This window comes from Mauremys reevesii, linkage group 6, assembly GCF_016161935.1.
Source record: "Mauremys reevesii isolate NIE-2019 linkage group 6, ASM1616193v1, whole genome shotgun sequence".
Taxonomy (NCBI): Eukaryota; Metazoa; Chordata; order Testudines; family Geoemydidae; genus Mauremys; species Mauremys reevesii.
In genome coordinates this window covers 4,155,859-4,176,285 of record NC_052628.1, presented here as the reverse complement: position 1 = coordinate 4,176,285, position 20,427 = coordinate 4,155,859, and the positions used below count along the sequence as shown (strand labels likewise).

Sequence of the window (20,427 nt, the reverse complement as noted above, 5' to 3'; positions counted from 1 at the left end):
GGGCACACAGACTGCCCCCGCCACCCATGGCGGCAATTCGGCGCGCTGCTTGGGGCGGCGAAAACTGTAGAGCCGGCCCTGATTGTGCTGTAATTAATTGTTGTTTGACGAGTGCTTGGTTGTTTTTTTAAATCTTTTTAATTTTTTTTTAATTACATTTTTTAGGGAGTTACTTTATGCTGGTTTTGATTACAACTATTTTGTCCACATTGCTAGGTGTCTGTTTTTATTTTTAGAGTTGTTAATTTGCCCTTTTTTGACATTTTAATAGGGGCGTGTTCCAGCCTCCTGGAGCCCTTTCGTCTGTCTCCGGTTCCATCCTAGAGCATCTGGTTCAGCGACGGCCTTTACACTTATTTTTTAACACACACATTCCTCATTCACACACACAACAGAATTAATTTACACAGAACATTTTGAACAGGAACATCAAGTTACAATGCAAAAAAGAAAACAATTATGGCATTCTTTTACCAGGGCTGCCGGGGGGGCAAGTGGGGCAATTTGCCCGGGGGCCGCAGAGGGTTTTCAGCGGCACTTCAGTGGGGGGCCCTTCACTCGCTCAGGTGGCGAATCCTTCAGTGCAGCCGAAGGCTCGGATGGAGTGAAGGACCCACCGCTGAAGTGCTGCTGAAGCCTCAGAGTGCCGCCCGGTGAGTAGAAGCGCTGCAAGGGTGGGGAAAAAAAAAGCCGCGATCGACAGCACTTATGCTGCTCTACCGCCACCACTTCATTCTTCAGTGGCAATTGGGCAGCGGGTCCTTCCCTCTGCTGAAATGCTTCCGAAGACCCGGTCCTGCCCCCGGCCCCCTGAATCCTCTGGGTGGCCCTGTCTTTTACTTATTTTAAAATGCTAAACCTACAACAAAATGGTGACCCTCAAAGGTCTGTTACTGCCTTGAAATCATTCCAGACACAAAGAAATTCTGGCTGATGCATCTCTACCAATGGCCCATTAGGCTGTTCCTGTCTGCTATTTAAAAAGGGTTGCTGGCAAATCATACATCAATACAGGTCTGTCGCATCTTAGGCACATTTAACATGCGCAATTTCAGCTTTATGCAGTCGGCAAAAACAAGAAAAAAACAAAAAAAGAGAAAAATCACAATTTAAATACTGTTTCTGTAGTGCGGGCGGTTCCACCCGCCATTACACTCAATGTAATTTTGACTATACACGATTTTTGCTTTACATGCTGACTGCGGAACGTAACCCCAGCGTAAGATGAGACAGACCTGTACATTTAATTCATGCTAAGTTATTATTTGATTATTTTTTATTTCAAATTATACAAAATACAAACAATAACTTTTACTACTACAGCTGCTTGGCTGCCATTCATACACTGGGTTTCTATTTAGTGTCGACGAGCAAGACGTGCTAAATCAGACTGAGCCAAACTCCTCCCGGTGTAACCCTGCTGGAGACCACGGAGACGCACCGGTGAAGACGTTGGCTCACTGTTTGGGTGAATCTACACTGCAGCTGGGAGTGAGCGTCCTAGTCTAGGTAGACAGACCCCCATTAGCAGGGTTTGAGCTAGCAGGCTAAAAATAGCAGAGTAGATATTGTGTCTCAGGCTGGAGCTTAGGCTCTCAAGCCTCGAGGGTCAGGTGGGCTTGAGAGCCGGCGCTCCAGCACGAATCTGTCTCTGCAGCGGCAGTATAGACCTACCCTGTCTGTACTGTGTGTAGACACTGGGGCGGTTAACTGTCCCTTGGGTAGACGTATGTAGAGCTTGGGTGTGGTTACGGTGCTTTCACCCTATCCCCCTCCCCCTTTGAGGACTGGATACTGAGAAAGAAGCATCTCCTTTTATGTGCAGTGCCAAAGTCTGTGTTAGAGCTGGGAACAGAACCCAGGAGTCTCAAATTCCGGCCCTGTGCCTTGACCTCTAGGTAACGTTTCCTCATGTAAGCCAGCATCAGGAGCCCTATCTGTAACGGGGGCAAACACTGCTTACTCTGCTCGAGATGTTGTGACTTTTGGTCAGCTAGTGAGACTAAAGGTGCTACGGTCATCAGTGCCATCTTCCGCACAGTGCACCATGGGTGGCTCTTCTGTTGTGAAGGACAGTGTCTCTGCAGATACTGTGTGTGGTCACTAGGATGTCTAAAGGGCACAAGGATCCATCATCTCTTTGGGTTTTTCTGCAGATATAATTCCATGGTAGTAAAATGTCTCTTGCATCATTTATTTCCAAATAGTGGCAAAATAAATCTACCTACAGTAAAAGCTGTGTTATCTGTTACTTTCTCAACAGGAAAGCTCCATTATCCGGCATTTCTGATCTCTCCCAATACAAATCTTCAATCTAGTAACCGGGACTAGTATACTGCCCAGCACGTTATGCAATTGCACATTCTGCACTCTACTTTTATGCAAAAGAGGCAGAAGACAGGTCAGCAAGCTGATATCAGGGATTTATTCAAAAAAGCAGCCTCCAGGGTATGTCATAGGATCATTACAGATTCAGCCCAATCTCCTACACCTTCTACATCTACAATGATAATTGATGTTGATAACCATGATCCCAAGGCACTGCAAGATCCTGAAGTGCCTTCTGAATCATCAAAGAAAGATTCAATTATGTTCAGTATAGCTTTAGTGTTACGTGTATTTTTAATGATCTGGGTGTACACCATGCGCTGCCCATAGCGACATGCAGTGTCATAAGATAACCTTCTGTATAGAAAACTTTACCTGTATACACCTAAGTGTGTCAAGAAACCAACCACTCTGCAGTGCAGTGCTACTACTGGAGTGGTGAATACCTGTATACTCTACTACTGTATTTTGTACTTTATTGTATTCTAATTCTTTGAGCATTGGTATTCCATTGGTAAGTGTAACTCTCAGTTAACCGGAATATTTGATTAACGGGCACCCACCCTTCCCCCAACATGCCAGATAACAAAGCTTTTACTGTATTTATCGCCATTCCATTGGCTATCTTTCCGTGGGTCAGAAACAGAGCTGTCAAATACCACTGCTAGTTTGACTCTAGGCTTTCTGCTTTGTCCATAAGCACATTGAGGCTGTGTGTAATTCAGCTTCTTTAAGGTCTAAAGAACATTCCTGGGTAAAAACATAGTTTGAGTTGATGGTTGCCCAGCCTTGTTTTCTTTGCTGGGTGTCACATACTGTGGAGTACTTTAGCACCAGGTTTGCCTGAAATACGGCAGCATAAACTGCATTTGAAACTTGGCTGCATGAGTCTGGGACTGTATCAAAGATCCAGCGTGTGCTGCTTCCGTTTGAGTCCTACTTGGTCAGTTTCCCATGGCGCATAAGAGAAAATCTTGCTTTATACCTAGGCGAGCAGGATTGCTGCCCCATGGATCTCACGTAGCCGTGGGCTCTTCTCTCCGGAAGATATCCAGAAAACCATCTGCTTTCTCTTAATCTGTCTAACCTTTGATGCCAGACGTTGGCATGTGCCGATGACTGGGTGTGCAGCGCCTATGGGCGCTCTAGGTCCTTGATCCCGAACACTGCACGGCAGGGAGCCCAGGAGAGTTGTTCCAGGGCAGGAGTGAGCAGAGACTGCTCAGGGGTGCAAGCAAAGGGAAGCACCTAAGTGACTTCAGAGCTCAAGTGATTTTGGTCAGGATTACAAAGGGATTTAGGTGCTTTAAAATGGACCTAGGGGATTTTCAAAAACATCTAAGCAGCTTCGGTGCTTCACTCCCACTGCAAGTTAATGGGCGGCGCCTAGGCACTTTATAAAACCCCACTAGGCACCTACCTGCATCTTTCGGCTCCCAAATCCCATTGTAAATGTGCTGACATCTCTTTTGTAAATGTCACTCTGCGTCTCACCCTCGGCGGTCAGCCACCCTGCATGTCTCTCCATTACTTTCAGGCACTCCAGAGGGGTGCAGTGGGGTCTACTTGCCATTCCCCCTCGTGAAGAGAGGCACGGCCCCTAGCCCAGGAATGAAGTGAATAGACAATCTCAGAGTTTAAGTCCAAATCCAACACCCAGCCACATCACTGGGGATCTTTCTATTGACTTCAGTGCAAGTTGGATCAGGCCCTTAATGCTTTAAAACATCACCCCACTTTGTTTTGCTTAATGCAGAGCTTGCATCGGGCGTGTTATGATTGTTTCACCAAGGGAAAGAGGAGGCTGCTGCCGAATGCCATTGTCTTCGTGTTATGAGAAAGCTCATTTGCTTTGTGTTTCACGGTTCGCAGGGAGCGACTACGTCAGCAATAAAAGCACCGAGCCTGGGGAAAGGAAGCTCCTATTCTGGCCACTAAATTCATTACGTTTCAGTTTGTAGGATGGTGTGGCAGGAGGCTCGGGGCCAAGCAAGAGGTTTAAGGATAAAGAAGCTGGCTTCTTCTAACCAAGCCCCCATCATCTGTCCCAACCTTTGACCCCCACAACCATCCCAAACTCCCCCCCATTACACACAATCTCACCCTGTGTTCACTAAGAGTCACAAAGCTTGTGAGCAACCCTGGGGCCCCTTTGTACGTTTCGTATCGAACCAGATGAAATGAGGTGGTTTTGACTAAGCTTCCCTCGAGTGTTGGGTTTGTTTGAAACACCAAGCGAAGCGCAGTGATCTGAGCTGTGCTGCCCAGAACCAAAGAAAATGTCAGTACAAGACCCTGACTTCTTGTGCTTCTTATAGATCCTCTTGGCACTTCTTGCTAGAGAAGAAATGTCAGCCCTGCTGTCTGGCCAGGCTGGAACTTAGTTAATTACATTCTGCCTACGAAGATTCCACTGTAGTTTGAATTGGATGCAGTATTCTTCGCTTCCTGTCCTAAACTGCTGTGCAGCGGTGCCGTCCGCTGTTAAAACAACTGCTGGGCTTTGCCCCAGAAGTGGCTGCATTTCAGTGATGGTTGAAGTGCATTGATAGTCCATTGTTTGTATAGCAATTGGCAGAGCACTTGGGAATCTTTTGAGAGGAAAGATGCATGCTGCCTTCTGCTGCACAGTGCAGAAGGCTGCAAAATGTAGTAAACTGGAGACCTTACACTGGAGGGTTTGAGGGCAGAGAAGCAGCTTGGTTGTATGATCCTCCTGGCCTCCACGCACACTTCCTCGGGGCAGGGCTCTGCCAGGAGCCAGGGAACAGCCACTCTCTGTGCCCTGGTCCCTTTGGGCCTGGGTGGGCTTCCAAGCGGATACTTGCCCCTCTCCCTATTCCAATGTGAGGTTTCATGTAGGAAGCCTGTGGCCTTGTTACTGTGGGCCAGATTCTGTTACTCTTTTCCCCACGGAGTAAGACTTCACTCCGAGTGTAACTCCACTGAAGTCAATGCGAGCAAAGGTGGCAGCCTCTGACTCTGTATAGAGATGTTATTGCTCCTACTTTCCCTTCCCAAGGGCTTTTCCTTGCACTCTCCTCCGTGTAATTTCAACTTGAAGCATGTCACACTGCTAAGGACACTATTAAAAGTAAATCGATATTTATAACCTGGTTACCCAGTCTGATGAGATCTGCTGCATTAATTGAGATGGAATGTATGGATCCAAAGGATTGAAAGTGTTGACATGACCCTGAAACTATGCAACACTAAACAGAGTCAAACAAGATTCGGGGTTTTGTTGACAGAGACCTGAGCCTGCTTAGCACCACGGCAAACACACCATGAAACATCCTTTTAACCCTTTGTTAGAGGTACATAAGAGAAGGAAAAATCATTAAAGCACTGGAAGTGTCAAGTATTAAGTCAGGCTTTCATTTTAACAGCATCCAGGTTCCCTTTCCCTTTAGCTGGAGAGTTTTTGGAAGGAGAAAACCCCCTTGTTTGACAGTTTCTGAGATGGTGCCAAAGATGGTTATAACTCTCCTGGGGAAGAGCGAAGAAGATAGGGGAGATGGGCTGGCGCTGGCATTGTCGCTGCTGCTGCTAAGTTCCAACCTGTTTCCTAGAGGACAAAACAAGACAAACACACCTGCCCGGGGACAGAAAAGAGCATCCAAGAGAGAAAATGCAGCTTCTGACTTTTATGTGTGTGACGGGTTGGATCACAGAAACCCCCTTGGGAACTGCCAACTGATGTGCCAAGACTACTTCTATCCCTGCTTTCCCTGCCAGCTTGGGACTCCAGCACCCTGTCTTGTTGAGCCAGACACCAGTCTGCTCCAACACCGACCCAGGGTCTGAACCACGTGCCCCAAAGCTTAGCTGTAAGCAGCTCACAGAAGTGTTCCTGCCTTTAACACTCAGATGCCCGACTCCCAATGGGGTCTAAACCCCAAATAAATCCGTTTTACCCTGTAGAAAGCGTATACAGGGTAAACTCATAAGTTGTTCATTCTCTATAACACTGATAGAGAGATATGCACCGCTGTTTGCCCCCCCCCCAGGAATTAATACAAACGCTGGGTTAATTAATAAGTAAAAAGCGATTCTATTAAATACAGAAAGTAGGATTTAAGTGGTTCCAAGTAATAACAGACAGAACAAAGTGAATTACTAAGTAAAATAAAATAAAGCACGCAAATCTAAGTCTAATACAGTGATAAAACTGAATACAGATAAAATCTCACCCTCAGAGATGTTTCAATAAGTTTCTTTCACAGACTGGGCGCCTTCCTAGTCTGGGCACAATTCTTTCCCTTGGTACAGCCTTTGTCCAGCTCAGGTGTAGCTAGGGGATTTCTCATGAGGGCTGCTCCTTTGTTCTGTTCCACCCACTTATATCTCTTTTACATAAGGTGGGAATCCTTTGTCCCTCTCTGGGTCCCCCCCCCCCCCCCAATGGAAAAGCACCAGGGTAAAGATAGATTCCAGTTCAGGTGACATGATCACATGTCACTGTAAGACTTCATTATCCAGTTGCCAGCACACACGTATGCAGGAAGACTCACAGGTAAAACAGAGCCAGCTGCAACCAATTGTCCTGGTTAATGCGAGCCATCAAGATTCCAAACCACCATTAATGGCCCACACTTTGCAAAATTACAATAGGCCCTCAGGGTTATATTTTATATTTCTAGTTTCAGCTACAAGAGTGATACATTTATAGAAAAAGGATGACCACACTCAGTAGACTATAAGCTTTGTAATGATACCTTACAAGAGACCTTTTGCATGAAGCATATTCCAGTTACATTATATTCATATTCATCAGCATACTTCCATAAAATCATACAGAGTGCAACATCACAACGCGCGCACTCCATGCTGGGCAAACACAGGCACAGTACACGGCCTTATCAGCCGTTCTGAGACCTGGCAAACTTGTACCAGCATTGGGCTGCTTAGGGCGTTGCTTCTAGCGGCCTGTTTTGGGTCATAGGCTTACAGCAGTGCTGCAAAATATTCAGTCTTGAGCAGCTGAGCCAGACTCTCATTAGACAGAAGGAAAAACGAGAGAGGAAAGAGAAGAAATAAGGTAGGGAAGGAAAAGGACACATGAAGGGGGAACAATGTCTTACATCCCAACTGCTGGTCGGGATTTAGCCAGAGCCAGCAGAGGTGGCGATGTCATCTGGGTCCCTCTCTGTGGCCTGGTCAAAGCATACCTCAGGGTTAGGGTGAAGGAGACCTGAGATCCCGAAAAACCAAGGGGGGTTGGCACTCACTCCTTCCCCTTCTCAGCCAGCATCCTGGTAGCCAGCTTTTCCCCTCTGTTAATGTTCATCCCCTTTCCAAAGTCTTTTTTCTTTTAAGGACCCTAAAAGGGACTGGTGGATAGAATGGCCCATCCCCCACTATTTTGTCCACCAGTTTGATCTACTTTCTGACACCCCAATTTTGGTTCATTGCTCTCCGGTCTCAGCTGTTCTTGTTTACCAGTCCTTGAAGTGCAGGGGGAGGCCATTTTGTCTGGACTCGTTCAGTCTTTCCATCTATGATTATTTTTGTACTTTTGTTATTATAGGTTATTGTGACACTTTATAAACTTTCAGTCACTTTTTTTACAGCTGAACTCACAATTAGGGTAAATTTGGAGGCCCGATTATCAAAACAGAACCTTGTGGAGGGTCTTCCCGTGTATGCTCAGACCTATTGCTGAGAAAAGGCGGGTGAGGTAATATCTTTTATTGGACCAACTTCAGCTGTTACCTCACCCACCTTGTCTCTTCAGTATCCTGGGTCCAACATAGCTACAACAACACTGCATATCGACCTCCTGTCAGAGACATGGATGGTACAAGATGCCAGTGCAAATGCCTCTTGGATTCATTTGCACCATTGTGAACATTGTTTGAAAGCTGCAGGAGCAGGGATGTCTCATCTGATGCCCGGGCAATGAAACCCAGCAATTTCAACCAGCACTGATCACTCTGGTAACTTATGCCTGGCATACACACCCATGCGTCAGGAGAGTGTGAAAAGCCAGTGTCCTGTTGTGTGTTCTGCAGTGGGCAGCCCTAATTTCCTGAATAGTTCCTGACACCAGAAACTGATCAGCATCCCCAAAGCCAGCTGCTCCTTTTGTCTGGAAGGCGTGAAGGCTGTTGCACTCCGGCCTCCCATGGCGGCCCATTCAAATGATCAAGGAATGGTGTGGGCGCAGGGGGCACCACCCGCCGGGTTGCAAACAAAGTCAGCAGCTGGTGCTGATGCTGCAAGGTGACGAAGCCCATTATTAAAGCAAGGAAAAAGCAGGCGGAGGGAGCAGAGGCACTTGCTCTGGTAATGTTCATGATGAGGAAATAGTGGTTCATTCACTGAACTCAGAAGAGCTGAATGATTGCCCTAGCATTCAAGGAAATCACAAATGACTCTGCTTCACTCGGAGAAGTTCCGCCTTCTCAAAGGCCAAATGAAATTGAATCTCATTGAGTTGTATTGAGCCGATACGTCCACTGAAATAGAGAACCACAGGTGTTACGTGCTCAGTTACTACAAACCAACGTGCATTGGCCTCATTGCATTTACAGTCAGGGAGCAACGTCTGCTTTTAAATGTGGATATGGATGGGAAGCAAAGATTTCTTCCTGTGTAATGAGTGCTCCTGATAAGGAAATTGTAGTTTTCATTTTCAGTGCTTGCATCCCCTCCGGTTATTTGGCATTAAATTGCAGGCTCTGGTTCAGTATAACTCATTATTGGTTGCCTTATTACAGTGCATCATGGTGATGTGTGATAAAACGCAGCAACGAGAACAAATTGTAAATAAAATCAGGTTATTTGAAATGAGTTGGTGAGTCTTAGCCCAATTCCTTGCTTCTACGGGGTAAAACCAGCAACACTCAGATATCAGGGTGACAGGCACTGTATAAAAACCCAAATACATAGGCTGTTGGTGGCACCCCATTGAAATTCTCCACTGAATGGCCAGTGAAAATGAACCATTCTCTCACTCATAGAAGTAGTCTCACCAGGTCAGGATTCAGGCACACTTGCATGGGTGGCCTGGGGGCTCAGTGGACCAATGTTTATTCTCTACCAATTTTGGACTGCTGAATGAAGGAGCTGCTATTGCTTTTACCAAGGAGGGCAAAATTAACCTTTGAATGCTTGAGTTTAAGAGAATATGCTCTTCTGTCACCTAGGAATTTCCAGCTATACCAGGAGAACATTACAGATCCATTTCAGACCGAGCTGTAGCTGGGTTAGAGAAACCATTACATTCTCATAAGAGTCTGGATCAAGTCTTCATCTGAATGTTGTTGCTTATAGAGATGCTTTGACTGTGTCTTGGGCAATAAACATCGCTTTTTCCAGTCACGTCCTAACCTAGTAGTGCCCAAGCAGTGTTCTTCAGTCAAATGAATACGCTTGCCACAAAGCAAAGCTACTTAGATGGTTATAATTAATTCCATCCAACAGCATGAACAGCACTTTATGTAGATGGAAGCAGTTCTCTGGAGCAGGAATGTGCTACATAAACTAAAGATCAAAGTGTAGAAGATCATAATTAGGCCAGCCATGCTGTTGGAGGCAGAGTGCTGGCCAGCGAGGAAGAGAGGACAACTACTTTGCACTGCCTAAAGCTCAGGTGGACACTGGGTAAGATGAGAGCTGATAGGCTACACAGAGAAATGGCAGGTAGTCTGCATCATGGAAAAGCTGAGGGAATATTGACTGAGGTAGCTGGGTCATGTGAGATGATGAGTTGTGAGATATGTTAGCGAGAAGGTACAAGAGTTAGTAGTCACGTGACAAAGACCCCAAGGAAGACCTGGGAGAAGGTGGTTTGAGATGCTGAAGTCAGGCATGAAGAAGGTTGGTGTCAGCTTGGAAGATGAACTTGACAAGAATGGAGCTTGACAACTTGGAGCTGAAGAACAAGTGCTGCTGACCCTTATTGATGGGACAAGGCAAAAGCGAAGAAATTAATTCCATCAATAAATAAAAATTGTCCCTGCATCTCTCCAGAGCTTAACTCGCATCTGGAGGAAGCACTGGAAGAATCTTATTATTTGATTCTTTCAAATCTCAAGTGTTTTCAAACTTCATGTTTCAAACAGGGCCTTCTTTCATTTGCAGATTGACTTATTTGTTGATTGTGGCAAAAGCCCTGAATTCTCAACACTCATGAAAAGGATTGTGTATGCAAGACAGACAGAGAGACTCTCACGTACATAACTAGAATCCAGTAATCACATAACCCATGACTTTCTATCATATGCTTCATCTTTTGGAGAAAAGCTTCAAAAGGCTTGTTAATCCGTAGATTAAATGAACATGATGACCTTTGTATTCATGCAGCTCTGCTTTTCTGCCTGTGCTTCTGAGCCATCTCATATACGAAGGCTTCTTCCAGCCTGGCTGCTTCCAGATTCATTCTGAGCACTTTGTTCTTCACTATTACATCAGTCTTGGGAAGGGGAGGTATACGCACAAATGCACACATGAGTGCATACACGAGGGCATGCACGCACACATGAATAATCCTCTGCACTGTGACTCTGAAAATAGTTGAAAGGGGAGCAGCCAGTCCATTCCATGGCAGAACTCCCATTGACTTCACTGGACCAAGGATTTGGGCAGGCAAATCTTCTGAGTTCATTCTTGGATTGGGTAACATTCCAATTCCATTGTAAGCATCCTTCTCAGACACCTCTTCCTTTGCTTTGCCATAGGGAGAAAGGAACCATGTTTACACCTCAGATCTAGTCCCTCCTATGGCTGCAGAGCCCTTAGACAAGCAGATCTCAATTAGAGGAGAACTGACTTTTGTCAAAGCAGGAGAGTAAAAGGGTATTAAGCTGCTTCTGCCTGTTCATAGATTATTTCTTCTTGCACTTCACATGAGACCCCCCCTAGTGAATCCGTCATGAGGAGAACACACTTCAGGATGATCCACTGATGCAGCAGATTGCCACAAGGCCAGGATTCAAGGTGCAGGCAGAGTGGCTCTCAGCCAGCTGCATCAAAGCTTTAACAAAGTCCATTCGCGACTCATTTTGCTGTGTGTTCCTGAGCTGCCCAGGGACACAGCAAGCCTCCACAGCAGTCTGCTGTAATCCCAGGCTGAGTAATCCCAGCAGCTCAGGAGCCGGTTTGTTAAACTTCAGTTACCAGAGGTGCATTGACACTTCAGCTGGCCTGCTGCAAAGCAGCTGTTTCTCTGAAATGATCGTGGCAGATCAGGGACCAGCCAAAGAAGACCTTGAAGTTGAAATTTCACATTTCCTGAGCAGGGTCCATGTCCTGCCCCTCTCCATACCCACCCGCACACACTATCCCATGCACAGCCATCCTGCAGCAGGCACTGCACTGAACAGGGACAGTGAGGCTACTAAGATCTGCGTGCCCTGCTCATCACCGAGCTGTGCAGTCCGGGGGCTCCGCCTGCAGCATGTGTATGTAGATCCATTGGCCAAACAACTCTCGCTGCCTAAAGGAGGCTGGGGGCAGCCAGAGAGCCTGTAGCCCATGGGCCGTACTAGTGAGTGTAGCGTGGAGGAAGGATGCTGTCCCGCACCCAAACTCACTGTGAACCTCTGTGCAGAACTTGGGCCCACGTGGCCTCTAAATTCATGCCCAACTTGAGACACCCAGGGCCTGATTTTCAGAGGTGCTGAGCAGTTGAAGTCAGTGGGAGCAGTGAGTGCTAAGCGTCTCTGAAAATCAGGTGCACAGTGTCTCAAGGTAGGGTCCCAAAACCAGAAACCACCGAAAGCTGGAGCTGCTTCCGCGCAGCAGAGCTGCTTGGGCTCGGCGGCAGGTACGGCCTTTCGCTCCTGCACATTGGAGCGGGCCTCATGGTGGCGTCACCCCTCTGACAGTTTGCAGCATCTCATGCCATTTCATTCCTGTCTGTTCCTCTGTTTTGAATGCACTTCTGTGGGGTTTTCCTTTCCCTTCTCCATTTGATTTCTCCGGGCGAGGTTCTCTATTAGTTCCCTTTTTGGTACTTCTCTGCATAACTTCTGGGGCTATTGATGTGCTCAGCTCTCCAGCTCACCGCTCGTATGCCAGTGCCCTGGGTTTGGGTCACTGGAAAGCTACCTGGGGATGAACTTAACAGTAGTATTATGCCATTGCATTAGCACATGATGACACTGCATAATGCTAAATTGGCAAATTCTCTGCCAGGGAAGGCCTATTATGGTTCACTTTAAGGATATATTCTGCTAGAAGGAGGCTGCTAATGGAAGTGAGAACCATTTTATACAGTGTTAAAGTGATGGTGCTTTGTGATCAGAGTAGCTGCATATTTAATGGTGGTTCCACTCCACTCCCTATTTTCTTGTTAAAACGATCCACATCCAGCCAGCTTGTACTACAAGAGCACTTGTCCAGAAAGTAACAGCTGGTGCCGTTCACCTCTGCCCATGTAGACTAGCACATTCTGCTTCATTCTGCTGCTGGAATGAGAACGCACCCTTGCTGGCCCAGTGAGGATTAGATCTGTGAGATTGCTCTGCTGCGGCTTACCCACATTTGCTAATTTCTTTGTGGTTGATCCTCGGACCAAATATGCGCAGGATCTAAGCAGCACTTAATTATTATTTTTTTTACATGACTAACTTGCTCATAAACAGCATAGCTCCATTGGGGAAGGAATAGAAGCATCTAATTAAAGAAAAAATGCACAGCGTTTGAATTGCATCAGATCTGACAGCATCTGAGCCACAACCTGCACTGAGATGAATTCTTCCGGATATTTCAAGAAATCCTGTTCTGTAAACCAGAGATAGGAATGTTTGTGTTACCTAAACACACAGGACTTGAATTGCGGAAGTGAAGAAATGTATTATTTCTGTAGAGCTACATTTTCAGAAGTAGCTACATGACTTAGGGAGACAAAGTCCCCTTGGCTTTTGTGATGGGGTTCGACTCACCACCGTGGCGCCGCCTGCTGGCCGTCCTGGGAATTAGCTCTCGTTTTGCCAGAGCACCCTTGTCTAGTGGTGTCTCGCCCATTATCACCCTCGCCTTCACCTCTAGGACTCACGTCGCTCCCCAGAGTGCGGTGTCCTCTTCTGGACAAAGCCCCACTCAGTTCTCTCCCCACTTCCGGGGGACCCGACAGTCCTCAGTCCAGCCACTCGCCTCAGTGGCAAACCGCAGTCCATGCACTGGCCACTCCCCTTGGTGGCAGGATGGGAGGACAAAGGGAGGGGCACCTGGGCCCGCCCAGTACTCCAGGTTCCAGCCCAGGGACCCTATAGCCGGCAGCCACGTACTACCCCATCTCCTACTCCACCGTCTGTTTCCCTGGACCACTTCCCCGCAGCCCTAGCACCTTCTCCACCCTTGTATCAGGGCCTCAGTCTGGCAGCCATCAGGCTGGATCTCCCTCTTGCTCTCCTGACCCTACCCAGTACTGCTCTGCCTGTGGTGCTGTCTCTCTCAACCCTCCTACAGGGCAGCCAGTCCTCCTCCCTTGGCCTCCAGGGAGAGACGACTCCTGTTCTGCTCAGCAGCCCTTCTTATATGGGCCATCCTGGCCCTCATTGGCTGCTTCACTAAGCCATCTCCCTATTGACTGGCTCAGTAAGCCCTCTTCTAATTGGCTTGGTTCTTCACAGCCTCCCCAAGGCTGCTTTAACCATTCTGCCTGTGTGGGGCAGCTGCCCCACCACAGCTTTCAAGGGATTGAATTTCCTAATCCCTTAGGCACTATTGAAAATGTTACCCCTAGATTCATAGACTCCAAGGCCAGAAGGGACCACTATGATAATCAAATCTGACCTCCTGCATATAACACAGGCCATAGAACGTTCCCCAAATAATCCCTAGAGTAGAGCTTTTAGAAAAACATCCAATCTTGATTTTAAAATGGCCAGTGATGGAGAATCTACCACGACTCTTGGTAGGTTGTTCCAATGGTTAATTACTCTTTCCATTAAAAATGTACCCCTTATTTCCAGTCTGGATTTGTCTAGCTTCAACATCCAGCCATTGGACCGTGTTATACTTTTCTCTGCTAGATTGAAGAGCCCATTATTAAATATTTGTTCCCCATGTAGGTACTTCTAGACTGTAATCATCACCCCTTAAACGTTTCTCTGATAAACTAAATAGACTGAGCTCCTTGAGTCTATCACTCTAAGGGCTTGTCTACACTTACGGCTAAATCAGCACTGCTGCGATCAATGCAGCGGTGTCAATTTAGCGGGTCTGGTGAAGACCCACTAAGTCAATGGAAGAGCAGTCTCCCGTTGACGTCTGTACTCCAGCTCCCCGAGAAGAATAAGGGAATTTGTGGGAGAGCGACACAGTGTAGACACCGCGGTAAGTCGACCTAAGTTACATAACTTACATAACTGAAGTAGCGTAATTTAGGTTGACTTACAGCATTAGTGTAGAACAGTCCTTAGGTTTTCTAATCTTTTAGTCATTCTCGTGGCACTTCTCTGACCCATCTCCAATTCATCAACATCCCTCTTGAATTGTGGGCACCAGAACTGGACCCAGGATTCCAGCAGCGGTCACCCCAGTGCCAACTACAAAGGTAAAATAACCTCTCTGCTCCTACTCAAGATTCCTCCGTTGATGCATCCCAGTATCACATTAGCCCTTTTGGCCACTGCATCACACTGGGAGCTCATGTTCAGCTGATTATCCACTATGACCCCCCAGATCTTTTCCAGAGTCACTGCTTCCCAGGATAGAGTCCCCATGACCTACATTCTTTGTTCCTAGATGTATACATTTGCATGTAGTCATATGTGGTGGAAAAAGAAGGTAGCCCTGATGATCTAGCCTTTTACTTACTTGGTCTAGGCCTGCCCTGCAGCTAGCAGGCCCAGAACCTGAGCTAAGCTAAGAATTGTGCTCCCTGACAGCGGCGGTCAAAGGTTCGGGTGGTGGAAAGCCCTTGAAACAAGAACAATTTGCAAAATGTGTGTACTGCTTATGAAATATAATAACCGCTTGTGTGAAGCAATTATCTGAAATGAATTCTAGATGTTCCCCCCACCCCCTCTGATTGTGTGGTTGTGCCCTGTAAAGGACAATTGTGTAAGACAATACCCATAAAAGGCCAGGGTATAACCACGGTGGAAAGTACCGAAAAAGACCATAACTCAAATTGCACCCATACTGGGTGGAGGTTGGGAAAGAACGATGGAAAGTACCAAGAGACCCTACTCTCTAATTCCTAATAAGGTTGCTGTTACCTAAGTGTGTGTAACTTAATTCCTAATATGGATAATCATTACCTAACTGTGTTAAGTTGTTTGCGGTTTTAAGCTTTAAAAGTTGCTGCGTGCTTAACATCAGGGATACTGCTACCCCCAACGCGTTGGTGTGTTATCAATAAACGGGCCTCAGGCTTGAGTCTCTGAACTAAAAATGATGCATGGGTGAATTTTTCCACAACACGTATTAAAAAGCACATTTAGCAAGCGATCCAGATCGTTCTCTTTCAGTGCCCTGCCCTCTTCATTATTTACCAATTCCCCCAGTTCTTGTGTCATCTGCAAAATCAGAGATGATTTTAGGTTTTCTTCCAGGTCATTAATAAAAATGTTAAATAGCATAGGGCCAAGAACTGATCCCTGTGGGACTCTGCTAGAAACACTCCCATTTGATGATGATTCCCCATTTAGAATTATATATTGAGACCCCTCAGTTAGCCAGCTTTTAATTCATTTAAAGTGTGCCATGTTAATGTTATATCTTTCTAGTGTTTTAATCAAAATGTCATGTGGTACCAAGTTCAATGCCTTACAAAAGTCCAAGTCTGTTACATCAACACTATTACCTTTTTCAGCCAAACTTGTAATCTCATTTTAAAAAAAAGATATCAAGTTAATTTCACAGGATCTATTTTCCATAAACACATGTTGATTGACATGAGTTACATTATCCTCCTTTAATTATCAACTGCTCCATTATCTTGCCTGGAATTAGTGTCAGACTGATGTGTCTGTAATTACTTGGGTCACAACATTAGCTTTCTTCTAGAACTTCCCCAGTGTTCCAAGACTTATTGAAAATCAACATTAACAGGCCAGCAAGCTCTTAGCCAGCTCTTTTAAACTCTTGGATGCAAGTTATCCAGACCTACTGATTTAAAAATGCCCCTAGTTCACTTTACAAGTGGATACAAACAAGGAGCCAGATCCTCAAAGGTACTTAGGCACCTAAATACTTTTGAGGATCTGGACCAAGGTCCCTCCCTCGAGCTTATAGTCTTAGGGCCCAAATCTGCCAGGTGCTGAGTGCCCTGAATTTCTAGAGAAGTCTCTCAGTGATGGCATCATGCAGGATTGGGTCCTAAATTAAATCAATAATACAATGAAAATACCCCAGAATCTTAGTGTGTAGAAGGAAAAGTGGGAAAGGACATTTTCAAACACAAGGACTGCCCTTCTACTGCATTGCAGCCACTAGTGATTCATGAAGCCTCAATGAACATTTTTAGTCCAATTACTTGTTTTTGGCGAACGCATCTTCTAGAATCACATCCAGTTGGATTTGAAGACTTGAAGAGACAGAGACTCCTCCACTTCCCTTAGGAGTGTGCTCCAATAGTCACCTTCACTGTTAAAAAATTGTGCTTTATTTCCTGTTTGAACTTGTCTGGCTTCAGCATCCAGCCAGCATCTTGTTATTCCTTTCTTCACAAGACTGAAGAGCCGGTTATGGCCTGACATTTTCTCCTCGTGAAGATACATACATATTGCAATCAAGGCACCTCTCAATCATCTTTCTGATAAGCTAAACAGATTGAGTTCTTTTGGTCTCTCACTGGAAGGCATTTTCTCCAGCCCTGAAAAAGCTTTTGTGGCTCTTCTCTGCAAATTTCCACCATCCTTTCTGAAATTGCACCAGACCTGGACAAAATATTGCAGTGGTGCATTGGCCCACGCAGCATAGCACAGGGGTGAATGTCATTTATGGGGGGGCTTTAGAATCTGCTCCCTCTGTGTGTCAGTAAGGCATAGGACGCCTTCCCGCTTTGAGATGTGCATTCCTACAGTGCATATCAGAGACTCAGCGCTTGTGTGCAATGGAAATAGGGCCAGATCTGTAAAGGTATTTAGGTGCCTAACTCCGATATGCCCCTTAGTGATGAGGGGAAATGCCCATTTGGCTCTTGGGTGGGCAGGGGGGAGCGTGATACCATGCACAGGCCTGGGAACTGGGCCAGCTCGAAGGAATTCTGCAGAAGTAAGACGTCCCTCCTTGGAGTGAAGAAAATTCAATTCATTCCCATTCAGCTCAGACCCAGCTCCATCTGTTATCAGGTTAAGCTAGAACACCACGAATTTCACCAGCCAAGCATTCCTTCCCCGAGATGGAGTGTTGCTTTTAACAAACTCTCCTCCTCAGCACCTGTTCCACTTGGTTTGATTTGTTCTGCATGGCACTCGTTGGTTTCATCAGGGCAGAGCCATCGTCTCACACTGACGTAGCACCAGTTTGCCCAAAGGACCCCAAAGCATCTTGCACTTCCCAGTGCAGCCCCTTTGTACTACTGGAGAGCTGGTGTAGTTGGCCCTGGGGGTGATCACCCCAGTGCAAGGGAGATCTTCTGGGAAAGGAGAGTTAGCGTAGAGGCTCCAATTATCATCTTCAGCTCCTGCAGGAGGTGTGGCCAGAGGAAAGGGGTGTGGTTGAATGCCTCTACAGTACTCCAATCCTGAGCTGTGGTTTCAGCCCCTTGGGGCTGTTAGTAGGCAGCATAAATTAGAGCAGTCTGAGGGCTGCTCTAACTTATACTTCCCACAGTGGCAGCAGGATAGGGAGTACAGAGGTGAGCTTTGCACCACCTTGGCACACCCCTCCCTCATAGCACCGTGTGCTCCTCAGCTGCAGCCAAGGATCTGATCCTGTATGTGTAGAGCAATCACCTCATCACTGAAATGCAGCCATTTCTGGGGTGGAGGATAGCACCCAGGTTGCAAATCAGTGAGAGATGGGGACGTTTTTGGCTAAAGACACTACTACAAATCAAAACCTGCCGTGAGACATGTGGGTGAAATGTGCAGTTGCTAGAGGTCTTGGTGTGTGTGAGACAATGTCTGTGCAAATGCACAGCTGCAGTTGTGTGCAGTTACTGCATTTGTGTGTGCAATTTCCTAATGGTCTCTGGAAAGCCCAGACCCAGTCTCTCCCCTTCACAGTAACCACAGTGCACTAAACAGACCAGGTATTCAGACACAAGCAGGGCACTTCTCCCAAGCCGTTATTGTGTGGCTGACATCAGCGAGGCTCATCCTTTGCCCCTCTGCCTGGTGGCTGTGCTCAATCGCTCCGTTCAGGCCCGACTCTGGAGGTTGTAGAAGCTCGGGTCTCCCACTCTGCCCCTGTTGCTAGCCGCATTTCTGATTGGCACCGCTCAGGATGTCGCTGCTGCCCCCAGCCTCCCCAGACAGAAAACCTGACCGTTGCCCAGGCTGCACTTCTCCTGGCCAAGGAGCCTTTCCCGAGCTGGCTATGTAACGCCGACACCCCCCCGTTTTTCATGGGTGGGATCGAACCCGGGGCCTCTGGAGCTTAGTGCATGGCCCTCTATGGCATGAGCTAAAAGCCAGCTGCCTGTTAGCAGACTCATTAATCTCTCTCTCTCTAAGTGGTCTCGGTGCCACTAGATGAGACAGAGCCCCACACCCAGGAGGTGTGTGGGTTACAGGTATTCTTATCCGGTCTTAGTGCATCGAGTGCTGTGTCCATTGGAAGGAAGCTGAATGCCTTTGCTGTTCATTTCATGGCCCCGTCGGATCTGTTCCGTTCCTTATCCCCGCTCCCCTGAACGTGCTCTACTGACATCAGCTTCCCTTCTCCCCTTAGCCAGGCTGCCCCGCCAGCTGGCCCCCATCTCCCCTGGAACTGGCCGTTCCACGTTACAGAATGAACAGCTGCCATTTATAAACCTCAGCTCGGAAGACCTGTGACACTGCCCCCATGATCTGCCAGCCGTTTGTGCTGTTCATAGAGGAGCAGATTTGGAAGGACAAATAATGGGATGCTCTGACTTGCCCCCCTCCAAAAAGACCCGTTGGACGGTTTCATTCCTTCAGTGTTACTGGAGAGCTGTCACTTCTCTCATGCTGAGTAACCCCCTGCGGTGCCCACCCTCGGGTTTGCTCTGGTGGCTGCAGAGAGCTGTAATGACCAGTCATCAGTTCCCCCGTTTGCATTTTGGAGTGAGGAAGGTGTTGGCCCAGGGCCCTGGCCATGCTGACTGAGCAGCAGCAGCCTGGGCCCTTGCATGGTGAGGAGGTAGGACAGCACGGAGCGGGGATCTTTGCCGTGAGTCTCAGAAAGCACCACAGTTTCGCCCCGTGCTACTCTCAGACTTCAGGCTGTGAAAGATGAACCTCAGCCTTAGCGCTGCTTCAGCAGCACATTCACTTATCGCCTCTGAGCACAAACGGGAAACAGCTACCTTGCCAGCTTGGATCTCGTCTGCTGTTGCTAGGAAAGGTTAATTTCCTTTCTCAGTTTGCCCCAGAGGATGATGTCCCTTCCTGCGGCTCTCACATCCAGCACTGCTGAGCTGATTAAAGCGTGGGCATGTGCGTGCATGTCACTGCCATCTAGATGGAATCAGATTAGTTCAGCTATGTGTCATAGGCCCCATACTGCTATTAACGAAGTGCCGTGTGCCATGACGCTGGGCTATTCCTAGGCAGTTTTTCTAGAGAAGGAGGGAAAGAATCCTTCCCTATTGAAAGACCTCAGAACAGCAGGGCAGGAGTGGTCTTCGTGCCCTACCCCCACGTTTGGGGAACAGCTGGTGGACACTATGGCAAATGAGCTCTGACTTTTCCATGAATGCATTCCCTGGCCATACTACCCCCTCCTCTCCCCCCCCCCCACACACCGCCACTAGCTAACACCCTGGAGGCAGTCATGGGAGCCAGAGGGAGGGAAGTCCCTGGTACTTTGCCGACGTTTGCTGTAGAATCATTCTTGGAGCTGGGACTTGCTGCACTTAATAAACAGGCCATCAAGCCCTTCTTGGCAAAGGTACCTCATTATGGCTGCTCCCATCATAAGCTAACTTCCACCAATCGCTGTAATGTCCAGGCACCCGGTACAGGCGATGGTAAGCTTCACTGTGGGCCTACCTAGGCGTGGGTTCACTGT

At 47.3% G+C, this 20,427-nt stretch overlaps 1 protein-coding gene across 2 annotated transcripts in view; it reads left to right on the top strand.

The window, feature by feature from the left end:
• The window catches only part of DNAI1 (dynein axonemal intermediate chain 1), a 305,324-nt gene that overhangs the window by 280,604 nt on the left and 4,293 nt on the right, over positions 1-20,427 (top strand). The window lies entirely within an intron of this gene.